General features: G+C 41.9%; 1 protein-coding gene across 5 annotated transcripts in view; it reads left to right on the forward strand.

The window, feature by feature from the left end:
* Positions 1 to 13,598, forward strand: part of GATB (glutamyl-tRNA amidotransferase subunit B) — a 74,633-nt gene that overhangs the window by 15,219 nt on the left and 45,816 nt on the right. The window lies entirely within an intron of this gene.

Raw genomic sequence — 13,598 nt, forward strand, 5'->3', positions numbered from 1 at the left:
ATTCTTAGGGCAGACTTTTTTGTTTTGTTTTAACCCCACATGTGGACTAAGCTTTTACCAAGATTGAAACCTTTCAGGAGGGAACAGAAGGTTTGACCATGTAGCTGGGGCTGTGGCCAAGGCTGTGAATGTGGGTGACTCAGAGACTCAGAATGGGGCAGGAAAGGCATCTTTACACCTCTCCCTGGCTTCCTTTCCTCTACTACCAAGATATCCCTCCCTTCTGATTGCACTTCTTCTGCATTGTTCTGTGTGTCTTGCAGTTCTTCACACCGCTTGCGACTGAGATCTGTGCACATCCCAGCTCATCTTATTTGTCCTCTTGTCACAGACACAGATGAAGTGATTGAGCTCTTTCCAAATTACCTCTAATTATTCAAGGATGCACACTCTCACTCATTGCTTTTTAAGGTTATTAGTTTCCAAAAAAAATTTTATCCTTAATGAATCATTCCCTTCACCTTTGTGTGGAAATGATGATGCCATCTCATTCCTCCCAAGGACTAACAAAAAGCAGTATGATAGAATTGAGAGGAGCAGCTGGCTCTGGTGGGAAGAACCCATGAAGAAACTGAGGGTTTGTTTTCCCCTCCATCCAGCCTTGGGGGACCTGAGGGGCCTCATCTGGCCAGGTGACTCTCAAGCATCTCCCTGAGCCGGCCATGTGCTCCTTTCCTGGTAAGGGAACGTCTCCAGGCAGCACACTCATCTCCCTAGAGATTCATTCTTGAGCAGGAAACCTTCAGTATTGTGTTTGGAAAGGGATTTTCTTCCATTTCTACGTCCCCTTATGCAGGTTTGTTTTCTCCTCAAAATGTATGCTTGGATGAGAGATTGAGCACAATAACAACGAGCCCTTGTTAGCAAAGACAGTGCTGTACTTACAACTCGTAACTGTGTAGAGTGAATTTGGTACACTGCTGCACCCAAAAGTCCGTAATACTAGCAAGTGAGGTGGGAATGTGTAGAAAATAAAATGTAAACAAATTACCAAAGATGCCCAGGAGTATGAAAGCCTAGGGGTCTTTTGTTGATATAAATATATAGTAGTTAAAAAAATTACCTAACAGTGTTCTGTGACACTATTTTTGTCTCTGACATTCAGGCAGCTCATACAGGCTTTGTTCTAGTGATTTATACTAGAAGCCTATAATAAAAATGCAGCCTGAAATCATGCAGCTGGGTACCATTCATTTTTCTTCCACGGACAGTTCCAGAACTTAAAAAATTGCGGACCTGTGAAAGCTCTTCCCTCGTAGGAAATGCATGTCCTGCTATGGCAGCTGGCCCTCTTGGGTTTCTTCTGCTTTGTGGAGTCATTGGTAATGCTGTAGGGGTTTCTAGATTGGTTTTATGAGTGCTAGAAAATAGTTTCCAGGAAGATATTCTGTGGTTTTAGAGAGTAAATAAAAATAATACTCCATCCCGCTCTTGAGTCAGAACCAATTGAGAAATCAGCATAGAAGTCAGAAGATGGAGATGAACATACCAGCTTTATTACCAATAATAGCTTGATTCAAAAATGCAACTTGATATATAGCCAAATCACTTCTAGTAATTGCTGCCTAAGTTGAACTCAACTCCCCAAAATTGTAGGCCTTCCACTTGCAGAAAGCTTGTCATGTGGCCAATGTAGACCAGAATATACCATCCCTGTGTGCATGCCAATCAGAAAGAGCTCATATGGGCTTTTTTCGGTGGTTTATATTGGATGGCTATAATAAAAATGCTGAGCCCAAAGGGACCCACCCACATGTGCTCGATTCCTTTTCCCAAAGTCACTAGTCAGAAAAGTCACTACTTTTTGGGGGACAAAAGAATATAGAGTAGAGAGCAAAATCCAGCCACAAGGAAACATGGAGGCAGGAGAATAGACGATGCCCAGTTCTGCCCTCGAAAGCATAGGCCAGTTTTACTGTATCTTCATTGTGTCTGAGAGTAGATGTGAGATACTCTTTTTGGGTGGCTTCTGTGGAATTCTGTCTCCACACCACAAGTATGTACCCTTGTCATCTAAGGCCATTGAGCCTTAGAAGAGCCTTTCTTACTTGGTCATTTGTATGTGTATTTTCAGCTTCACATTTAGTATGGGTGGAGGAGTTGGCTGTTCTCTACACTGCAGCATCTGGGGAATTTTTTTTCTTAGCTCTTTTTAAAATCTTGGCAAAATTAGGAAGTCATTTTGCCATTGGCATCCCAGATATGACAAGTGTAGGCTTGGTGATATTGGCACAGTTAGTGTAGTCAGGCTGGGCTCCTCTGAAGAGCATCCTGTTCCTCGTGGCAGAGGGTTCTTGCTAGCGAGCCTTCATCTTTGCCAGCCTTCCACCGCTCGTTGTATCCATATAACAAGGCCTGGAGCTGGGACAGGGAGTATAAGTGGGAATCAAAAAACGTTAGTGTTCCCAGGAGCCTTAAAAGTATTCTGTTTCGAATTTGGATGCATGAATCTGCTTTTACAAGCATAAAAGCAAGAGGTGTCATCAATCAAGGGCCTTTGTCATGCTCTGCAGCTTTCTTAGGAGATGCAGACAGGCAGTAACATGTGATTGTCAATAGTGTCTTGAATTTTCAGTGATGTTCACCAACTCCTAGGCCACCCCAGTGAGCAAGATCAGGGGCTCCAACCCCAGTTGATAGGAGAAGAAACTGAGGGCCTTAGTGACTTGCCCAAGGACACAGGGAGGTCAGGAGCCTAGTTAAAAATAGAAGTGAAAATTGTCTGCTTCTGATTCTTAGCATGAAGCACCAAACTGCCTTCGCTTCTGCAGTGTTTGCTAATTGTTCATTTCTGACAAACCTAACAGGGAATCTTCCTCTATTGCCGGTTGTAAACATTTAAGATGCCTATAGTCACTCGTAGCCTTTGTCTGCTTATTACAACCAGCTAACCATCTTATTCACCGTATTTCTTGTTCTCTTCCATTTTTACATGTATGCAGAGAAGTTAATGTATAATGAAAGCAGTTCATAAACTCTCAAGTGGCCTGTAAATGTTATTTGGTATTATTACGATGCTCACGTTCTTAACTTTGCATCGTTAAAATATACATATGGACAGTTCCATTTCATTGTGGCCAGTAGGGTTGAGCAGGGAGTGTTACTTGTGTAACACTCACCTGAAATAACTTAAAATGGTGCATATCACAACAGCATGAGTAATGTTTAATATGAAGTTCTCAATCATAGATGTCCTTCAGAGAAGCACAAATTGAGAAATTACATATACGTTTACATAGTGAGGCAACAGAATGGAAGCATTATCAGAAAATGAGATACATGTACAACTTTGGGGGAGGCTAAAAGTATTCTCGACTAGAAAAGATATAATTGGGGAAAATTATTTTCCTACCAGGTAAAAGAACAAATCTTCCTTTCATGCTCTTGATTATATGTATGTTGTCTATATGCACTATTTATATACTTATATATAGTTAGTGCAGAATTCCCTGCTAACAGATTTTTCACGTTGCTAGAAAGATTGCACCACACTTCATTACCTACACAAGGACCTTAATATGTTCCATCACTTAATTATGGCATAGGAAAGTTTTAGATAGCTATAGTATCTAGGATATTTTCTTTTCTATAACTGATTTTCAGCAACAGTGAATGGAAGCTTCTGATACACATGTATGGTTTACGAGTTACCATCAGTTTAAATAGCTCTGGCCTCCTCTAGGCTCTCTCTCCCCCTTAAGGCTTATAACGTCTCACTTTGATCTCGGGTAGAATTATCAACTTCTTTCTCCCTCTCTGACACTTTTTATTTTGAAAAAATTCAAACTTACAGAAAAGTTGAAAGAATAGTACAATGAACGTCCGTCCTGCACCTAGATTGTTTTTTTCCTTTGGATGAGCCATTTGAGAATAAGTTGCAGACGTCGTGGCAGATCTTCCCTAAATATTTCAGCATCAGAATCCTAGGAACGGAAACATTCTCTTATCCGATTGCTGCGTAATATCATACTCACGAAAGCTAACACTGATACGATGCTCTTATCTAAGACACGGTTCATACTCAAGTTTCCACATTGTCTCAGTATTGTCCTTTATTTTCTTCTCCCAAATCTGGGATCCAAAGATCACACATTGTATTTAGTTGTCATGTCTCTTTAGTCTCATTTTTTTTCTTTTTCCTTTTCCTTTCCTCTCCCTTTCTTTCTCTCTATTTTCCCTCTCTCTCTTCCTCTCTCTCTCTTTCCTTCCTACTTTCCCTCCTTTCCTTTCCTTTCATGACATGACATTTTTGTTGTTGTGGGGGAAGATTCACCCTGAGCTAACAGCCATGCCCGTCTTCCTCTATTTTGTATGAGGGTTGCTGCCACAGCATGGACACCAAGGAGTGGTGTGGTTCTATGCCTGGGAGTTGAACCCAGGCTGCTGAAGTGTAGCATGCCAAACTTAACCACTAGGCCATGGGGCTGGCCCCATGGCATTTTTTAAGGTCCAGGCTCTCTATTTTATCTTGTTATCTACTCTTGAAGCAAACATAATTAAGGTAATAGGGGGTTTTACCCTGTGAAAGTTTGGCTTTTTTCTTTTTCCTCTTAACCTCCATGATTTCATGGCTTACTATGAAGCCTCTAACACGATGCTGTGTTCCCCTTGGATGTATAAAATTAAAGATAGTTTTTTCTTTCTAAAAATCTGTGTCCTGATAGACTCTTCCAAATGCTCACTCCTCAGGACGTTCCTGGGACTGATGAACATAGCAGCTGCACTTTGGATAGAATGGCATATATCTCTATGAATTTGCTTTTGATATTCACAGGCCTTGTTCTATCAAATTCCCTGTCCATACTAATAGCAAATACCTAGCCAGCATTTCTTAGAGTTCAGTTGGTTCAAGCCAGTTGTTCGTTTCCTAGCAATAGTCAAATCTTTCAACTCAATACTCTTCTTCTGTTTAAAGATGAAAATAGATTTCATTCTGGATCATTAGAGCTTATCACTCATGAAATTAAAGTTTCTTATCACTAACTGATTACTCTTGAGGTTTCAGTAATGTGAAATAGTTTGTCCTTCCATTGAATCTCTCCAGGTATAGAGTCTTCTGGGTAAATTTTAGGATAGATTAGAAAAGACTTGGCAGTTTCAGCATGAGGGAAATCTAAAACGAACGGGTTTGTATGTTTTAGTTTTTTTAATATTAATATGCTTTTCTTAAAAGTTATAAACAAGAGAAAGACAAATATTCTGAGTTAAAATGGAGAAAATCTTTCTCCATTAAAGATCCTGATCCTATCCCAAAGTTTTGTTCAAAAAGAATAATGATTTGTCTTTTTACTTGATTCCCATGTCTACTCCATGCCTTCATACATCTCTTCTCCACAGACTCTCTTTGAATCTCAAAAGTAACTACTATCTTAGAAGACAAAAAGTCGCAGATGCGTGGTGGGCAACAATGGGATGGACTCCTTTTTCCAAAATTGGCTCAATTAACTATTTTATAGCTGTTCAACTTGTTGGAAGGTAGTTTCTTTCACTTGAGAATGGAAGCTTTTTCCAGCTACAGACAAGCATACAATGTCACCCAGGAAAATTTTGCTTCACTATAAAACAGAGAAAATGAGGTAATATAAGCTTCCTGAGACATTAAGAAATATGGGCTCTATTCCACTGGAGGTAACACACTAATTATCACAAAAGGTGTTGGTTATCATTTAAGGGGGAAATATTATGTTGACATAGTACATAATTTCAGCATCTGTTGTGCCTTACTTTGGATTATAAATCCAGACTAATGGATCCGTGGAGCTGCTTAGACCTTTTCTGATTAGATTTCCTTGCCTCCCGGAAAAGCTTGCGTAGGAAAGATTCAGTTGAGATGGGCATTTTGCATTTAACAACACTTTCGTTCTGAAACTAGTATTTACCAAATATCTGCCACTTCTTGAGTCATTTTATTTAATTCACAGAACAATCTTGCAAAATAACTATTCTTCCCTAACAGATAAGGAAACTGAGGCCAAGAGAGGTTAGGTAATTTGTGCAAGGTCACACAGCTAATAAGTAGTGGGAGTGAGATTTAGACTCAGGTCCTTCTGACTCAGTTTTGCCCCAGTTTGTCAATTAGTAAGTCTGTCAGAGATCAGATTAATTGCCAATGAGTAATGCCAAATTAGTAACTGTTGGGAATGTTGTGGGAAAGAGAAATAGAGATCTGTTAACCTGCACACCCAATCTTGTGTTTTGCTGGCTACGAATCACTCTCAAAACTTCCTGTCTGACTTGGCTAAGTGGCCAAGTAGGAGACTCCACAAATGAACACTGTAGTAGTTGGGCCATTGGCCTGCAACTCCAAAGTGAAATCCAGCACACAAGCTGTCATGAGTGAACTCTTAATCTAGGCTAGAGGCAGGCCTAGAGCTGCCAGGCCCAGAGCTTTTCCTTCCTTCTTCTACAAGCCCAGAGGTGAAGGTCAGATCTTAGTATTCCAGTGGTCGGTAGAAGAGAAAGAGAGATTGCTCCAGTGCCTAAGGCCATGCTGGCTGCTTTCCAGCCCTATCTGGTGATGACTGTGGGCACCGGCTCTAGGCCACCTGACCTTGCCAGTTAGACAGAGGCAGGAGGAGAATGGAATCCCAGATGAGGAGAATGGGCCTTCTGACACTTTGGATCAAGGAAATATCCCTGTCCTTAATCCTGACTGGTCCTGGGGAGTGAAATTGGTTCCAGAGGGCTCGGAATAGAGGAGCACTGGCACTAAGGGATGGCTGAAATTGCCGGACCACACCCTTCTTCTTTGGAACAAGAGTTGTTTCCTGTGAGATGGATATTTGATTTTTTCTGTTTTTGTGAAAGATGGATTTAAACAAAAGAGAAAATGTTGCATTCACTTTTTCCCTTTCCCTGGGCAATACTCATGTTTAGGATAAAAAACATATATATATATGTATGTGGGTGTATCCATATAAATATTTAATATCTGCATAAAGCTAGTAACTTTCAATGGTAAAATTCCACTTTGAAAAATTCTCTTAACTAACTGGTTTTTGCAAGCTTAATTATCATAACTCAGGAATTTTTGCATTTGTTTTGGGTGATGATAAAGGAACTCAATGGTGAGAAGGGATGTGTGGGTGAGGAAATGGGGGAACCGTTTTTTCTACCATAATGAAAATTTATCTGTGCGGTAACTTTTGCTTTGAATACGAATCAGAGGGAACTCAGGCTTTGAGACAAATTTATGGTTAGCAGTAAGATAAAGGCCCACTTTACTGCCTTATTTTTACTTAATAAATCTTAATTACTTTCTCTCCATAAATTAAAGCATTTACCATGCTATATCTTAATCATCGGATTTGTCATGTATAGCATTAGCTTCACAGAATAATTGCCATTTGGGCTTTTTGTAAAACATCACCTTTATAGTCTTTGTTTTAATGCTCCAGAGGGATTGCTAACTGGGTTTTCAGTGAGTTCAGAGTCTTGTGATGTTGCCTCAATTTTTTATGGAGGTACTGATACCCGTTGGACTAACTTTAGGTATCATAGCAACAGGGGCTCACCAGTTGAGGGTAAAGTAGGAAGGGGAGAGAAATGGTGTGAATTACAGGCTATTCTGAAAGACATGCAGTTTTATTCCTTTGAAGTATATCAGAAAATATTTCCTGGTATAGGTCCCAGAGATTGACTTTAGTGAGTAGATATATTTGTAATTAGTAGAATTTCACATAAATGTGCTAAAATCCTAGGGAATATTTTATTATTGACTGAAGTAAGTTATGCAGTTTTCTTCATTGTGTTAATTTGCTTAGCAAACCCTTTCCTAATAGTTAATGTAGACTTAGAGTTCAGTCCGAGACAAGTTGAGTTATCACAAATGCTCCTTATAAATGAGTAGAATTTCATAATTTTTGGCTCCCAGTGTGTGAAAAAGGAGTCCACAGAATTTTCGGTTTTATGTTGATTGGACACACTTGAGAGTGGTGTCGTTTTATTGATTAGCAATTTATCAAAAGAATTAGTCACGTCACAGAAGTGAATATAAAAGTATGTATCTGCTGTGCAGTCACGGCTTGTGTGTCCTCAGATCCTCGCCTCACCATTCCCATGTTCCGCCGCAGGGGGCTCGCCTACAGGCTGCAGTTCCTCGTGCCCCAATCAGCTGGCATCTGGCTGGTTCAGCCACCTGGAGGCTCTGCAGAAGGACGGGAGGTGGGAGGAAAGAAGCAACAGGGTATTTCTCCTTCCCTCTCTGGCAACGTCACTGGTAGTGGCTGGGTCTTGTCCATGGCTCCAGCTACTTGGAGACAGGTCTGCCATGTTTCCAGCGTTCTCTGGGTAGCCCATACTCCAGCTCCAGCAATGCTAAGGCTTCCTCCCATCTCCCAGCCCTGGGGCAGGAGTGGTTTCGTGCTGTGGGGAATCTCCTAAATTGCCTCATTCATGCCCTCTTTGATGTCTCAGCTCTTCTATCATCTGTGTAATAAAGCCTCAGCATTAAATTTGTTCTCGTTTACATGGTAGGAGCGGTTTCGTTTTCCTGACATATGTATTTTATAGAACAAATTTGCTTTTATTTCATAGCTTATAGTCTTTTGGATGTTGATAAAGGAAATGTTAAATTATTCATTACCTCAGTTAATGTTTCATCAGCTTGCTATCATTTAGGTAATGGGGCAAAGAAGAATAAGAGAAAACAACTCAGCTGCCCTCAAGGAGCTCATTCTGGTTGGGAGACAGCTTTACCAGAGTGTGGGAGCTGAGAAGGAATACCTAGACTTGGGTAGTGGTGCCAGGTGCTAAGATCTTCCTCAAGTGGATGAGGAAGAAGGGTGTTACCAGTGGAAGCAGCAGTTTGTACAGACACTAGTCGCATACATGGCTGCAGGAGAGTCTGTTGGGTTAGGGATAGTGGAGGAAGAGGAAGCTAGAAAGATAGCGAGGCTAAAGCACAAAGGGCATTGAAGACTCCACCAAGCACTTGGACTTTATCCTCTTGGTGGTGAGGAACAGTGAAGAAGATGTTCAGCAGGGGAATTATATGAACAGATTGAGCCTTTAGAAAGGTCCCTCTTGAATGGGGGTGGAGGCAGAGAACCTGGCCAGACAGTCAGTGCAGAAGTCTTGACTGAGGGGGACAGTGTTTGAACAGAAGCCTGAATTAAACCAGAAGATTTGGGGAAGGGGAAAAATCAAGATATACTAAGAAAGTAGAATATGTAGAACTTGGTGATTTATAGTGGGGGATGTGTTGGGAGTTGTCCTTAAATGATGGCCTGTTGTACTCAGAGATCAGGAAATTCTTGTTTGGTTAGGCTAAATAAATCTTAAAACTAAAAGACTGTTCCTCAAATTGGGGTCACAGTGTCTCCTTGGAGGTGTCATGCACATTTCTGGACTGTTTATGCTGCTTTATGCTCTGGATGTGTTTTAGGTTCCAAACAAGTTATGGTGGCAGCACGACTCTGGTTTTACAAACAAACCAAACCAATGATTCTTTTGAAAAACCATTCACTATTCCCCTCCCCGTGCCCCCTCGCCCCCCCCCCCCATGCCAGTATCCTTTTCCTGGCCATGATCTAGCCAGTCTCTCTCCACTTGTCATGAAATTTATTGACTATCTCATCTCCTTCCTCTACCAGTCACACCTTTCTTATCTTCTGATTAAATAAAAGAATTAGCCTCTTCACTTATTCAAGAAATTGTTTCATGGATGCTAGTGTCTAAGGGTTTCAGAAGTCTAGCAATGAAACATCCCCTGCTAATTGGGGATGTTTGAGAAAACCTATAAGGTTTGCTTATTATCATGCCCTCCAGATGCCAGAGACTGTGTGTTGAGTATTTTACAAGTTAAAAGATCACAATGCTTGCCCTTTAGAAGCTCAACATCTGAAAACAAACCTATAGAGGTAGAAACTGGCAAGAAGAAAATGTTAGAAACAACATCTGCTTTAAATTACCTACAGTAGGATTTGGATGGGTAGCCGCTCAGAGTTATGGCCAGGTGTTAGTAGCCTTGATAGCTAACACTGCCGAACGTTGTTCTTTGAAGATTTAAGATTGAGTATAGGAGTTGAGAGCCTGGGTTCTGGGGGTCTGACTTCCTGGCTCTCCCACTTATTATATGTGTCACCTTGGCCAAATTACTTAATCTTTATGCTTCCTCCATTATCTGTAAGATGAGGATCATCATAGTATCTGCCCTAGGATTGCTGAGAGGATTAAATGGCAAATGTACGTGATGTGCATTGCACACCTCCTGACGTGGTGCAGTGTGCAGTGAGTACTTGCTGTTGATCATAACTGAACCCAGAGTGAAGGCTCCTAAAGCTCACTTGAGAAGGGTGTGCTGTGTGAGTTCCAAGGGGCATTGCTTTCCTTCCACGTGAAAGCTGTTGTGGCTGACCCTGAGATCCTTTGTAGTCTCTTTTGTTAATTGCAGAGAAAATGCTTTTTCAGGACAAGTTAGTCTTTTGAGTTTCCAAGCTACCTCTTTGATCACATCATACATGATTGGTATCGCTTCTGGGCATTTCCAGAAACAAGTTTGAAGGCCAGCAGGTGATGGGTGACACCTTAGAAGAGACTCAGGCATCACTGCCTCTCTGAAACCTTCCATTGGTATCCATCACCTCCCTCCTCATTCCAGTTCAACACATATTAATTGAGCACCTGTATTAGGCTCCAGGGATGCAAGGATGAACAGATGATTCCCATCCTCGTGAAACAGTGTACTATGTAAACAAATTCGATCCACTGTAATGCAAGCACAAATGGAAGTGTGAAAAAGGTCAGAGAGGTACACAGGAAGAATAGTAAGGAAAATTTCACAGATTTGTTGACGTCTCAGTAGATTTTGATTGGAATAAGAATGGGGAAAGTCACGGATCAGCATGGTTTGTACAGGAGAATGGGACAGTATGTGTGTAGGGGGATGTGATAGGATGTGAAATGAAGATGTGGGCAGAAGCTGGATCATGTAAGGGCTTGGCCTTTGACACGTGGATATTGGGGGCATGGAATGATTTTAGGCAACAGAATGCTATAAGATTTGCGTTTTTACCAGCATCATCCTCGTACAGAAGATGAACTTGAGAAAGATGGTGGAGATCCTGGCAGGTTCCTGTCCTCACTGCAGATTCTTTGAGGCCAGTGACAGAGTCCTATTGACTTCTGTATCCCTAAAGCCTAGTAGTTTATAGATATTGAAGAAATTTTTTGTAATAAAGGCAGGCCAAGTTGAATTCTCCATTTCTGCATCCTATCCTCAGAACATGCTGACCTGGACCTCCATCTGTCATAAGCAGCTTGACTAAGATCATAATAAATTCTTTTTTCTTGGCGTTCTTTTAACTGGCACTCTCTATTTACTAGCCCCTCTGTGCAACTGTAGTGTGGTGATGATTGATGTTTATAATTCTGACCCCGAGGTGCTTCAAGCTTTCTAAATCATCAAAAAAAGATTAAAGTATATTCAATATCGCTGTAATGTTTGTGTGTTTTACTGCATTCTTATTCTTTGGAAATTGATGGTTTATCAAGTGCCTGTATACTCATGTGCTCATAGGCACAGTGAGAGGCTGTGATCACCCACAACTCTTCACTCCCTCGCAGTGCGAGGCACCGGGAGTTTATTAGCAATACATGCTCAGAAATAAGCAAGCAAAACAAACCTAGGTGCTCTTCATGCCTGGAAGGAGGAAGCACGTTGGCCCCAAAGGGGCAGATTGGACAGAGATGAGAGAGAAAGTGGTGTTTGGAGAAACAGTGGGAGTGATAAAGCAAGAACTGGTACAGACCAGCGAGTCAGGCAGTTTACAAGCCAGCCCATGGTGCAGCCCAGCCCAGGAAGAGCAGGGCTCAGGGCCAGGACACCAGCTTCGTGTCCTTGTGTGCCTTGACCTGGGTCATCAGGCTTGGGTTTGGCAGCATTCTCCACCAGCTATATTTGTATTGCAGTAACAACTGTTCAGTAAAAAGACAAACATTAGCAAGTGAAAACATCAATAACTAGAGCATCCTGTTCCACACACACACACATCTTCCCATGAAAACCGTTACTACTGCAGAACTGATAGTATTATTCGGCCTAAAATGAAGAACTCCGAACAGAAGCTGTAAGATGGCTCCATTTTGTAACCTGGCTTCCCTAAAAAGCATGTGATGTTGTTACCAGGAGGGAGTTTTGCTGTTTGGGATTTCTTTTGGGGGTTGTATACTACAATAAGTAGAAATGCCTCTTACATTTTGTTGTATAGATTTGTTTTTAAAATCTCTGTGTTTGATCAACAAGTTACGCCTGTGTCAGGGCAACACACTCATCGTCCCAGGCCGGAGAGCCCGTCCCCGACCCCCAGGGATTCTCTTTGCCTCCCTTTAGGCAAAGGCGCCTGAACTCTAGAGCTGGCTTGACCGTTTGCCAGCTCTGTGATTTGGGCGAGTCTTACAGTCTCTCTGAGTCTTGGTTTTTTCTTTTTCTGAAATAGTGGAATACTACAAATTCCTTTTTACAGGGTTGCTGTTAGGGTGAAATAAAATGGTGGATGTGAAAATGCTTAACTGGAAAGCCCTATAGAAATAATAATATACTAAATATACTAAAGAACATCATAAATATTCTAATAAAAAATAGAAATATGTTTCATCAGCGAGCACAATGTCCTCAAAAATTTCCCCCAAGTAGAGTGGGGAGAATGAGCTCTATTGAATTCCTACTATAGAGTAGAGGTTCTAGCTGTTACTTTATCCACTCTGCAAGGTAGATATCAAACCTCTGTTTCAGAGATGAGGAAACTGAGGCTTCCAGTCACACAGCTGTATATTCATAGCGGGAGTGGGATTTGGACCTGACTCCAGAACCTAATGCTCCTTTCTCCTTGTCTCTAGTTGTCTGTCTTATTCCCAACCCCCACCCCCACCCCAGAGTTCTTAAAAGCTGTTCATACCCTTTTGGGCTAGGGGGTCTACTAGTCATTTCTTGGTCATTCACTCCTGACAGTGGGCAGTGTGGGATCCAGAGGAACTCCTCAGCTCTGAGGGCCTCTGGAGGGACCAGCAGCTCAGGGAGAGTCAGGGCGTAGGGCCTGCTCAGGCTCCACTTTTAGAGGCTGGGCCAGGCCTGGACTGAAAGCGTGGAGGCAGGCATCCCACCTTTCCTAGCTTTGAGGGAGTGGCTACAGCCCTGTAGTTTCCAGAAGTTCATTCTTTCTCTGTCAAGGTGTTTTCCAACCTCACTGATGTTGTTTGTGAGCTGCCTCTTGGACTCTCCTCTCAGGAATCAATGCCTCTCATGTATTCTGACCAGCTCCTTGTTCTGCTTGCAGAGGGAGTGAGATTAACTTTATTCCATGTAGTAACCACTCTACTGAGCTTTTCTGGGACCTTCCCTGTTAACTTTGATGTCAGGTATTGGGGGAAAGGATCCCTGATGTGGCAGTTTATTAAGTACCCAGGGTGACCCACCGCTGCATGTATTTTCTTTTTTATATGAACTTCTCCTGATTCCAGAGAGACAGAGTTAGCTTGTGAACTGGAGCTGCCCACACAGAGAACCAGAGATAATGCCCGTTGAAGGCCAAATTGAATATTCAGGGAGGATGTCAGCGTGTGGGAGAAGCATTTGTTCAGACTGTGGATCTGAGAGGAGC

The sequence above is a fragment of the Equus przewalskii genome, chromosome 2 (assembly GCF_037783145.1).
Source record: "Equus przewalskii isolate Varuska chromosome 2, EquPr2, whole genome shotgun sequence".
NCBI classification, from domain to species: domain Eukaryota; kingdom Metazoa; phylum Chordata; class Mammalia; order Perissodactyla; family Equidae; genus Equus; species Equus przewalskii.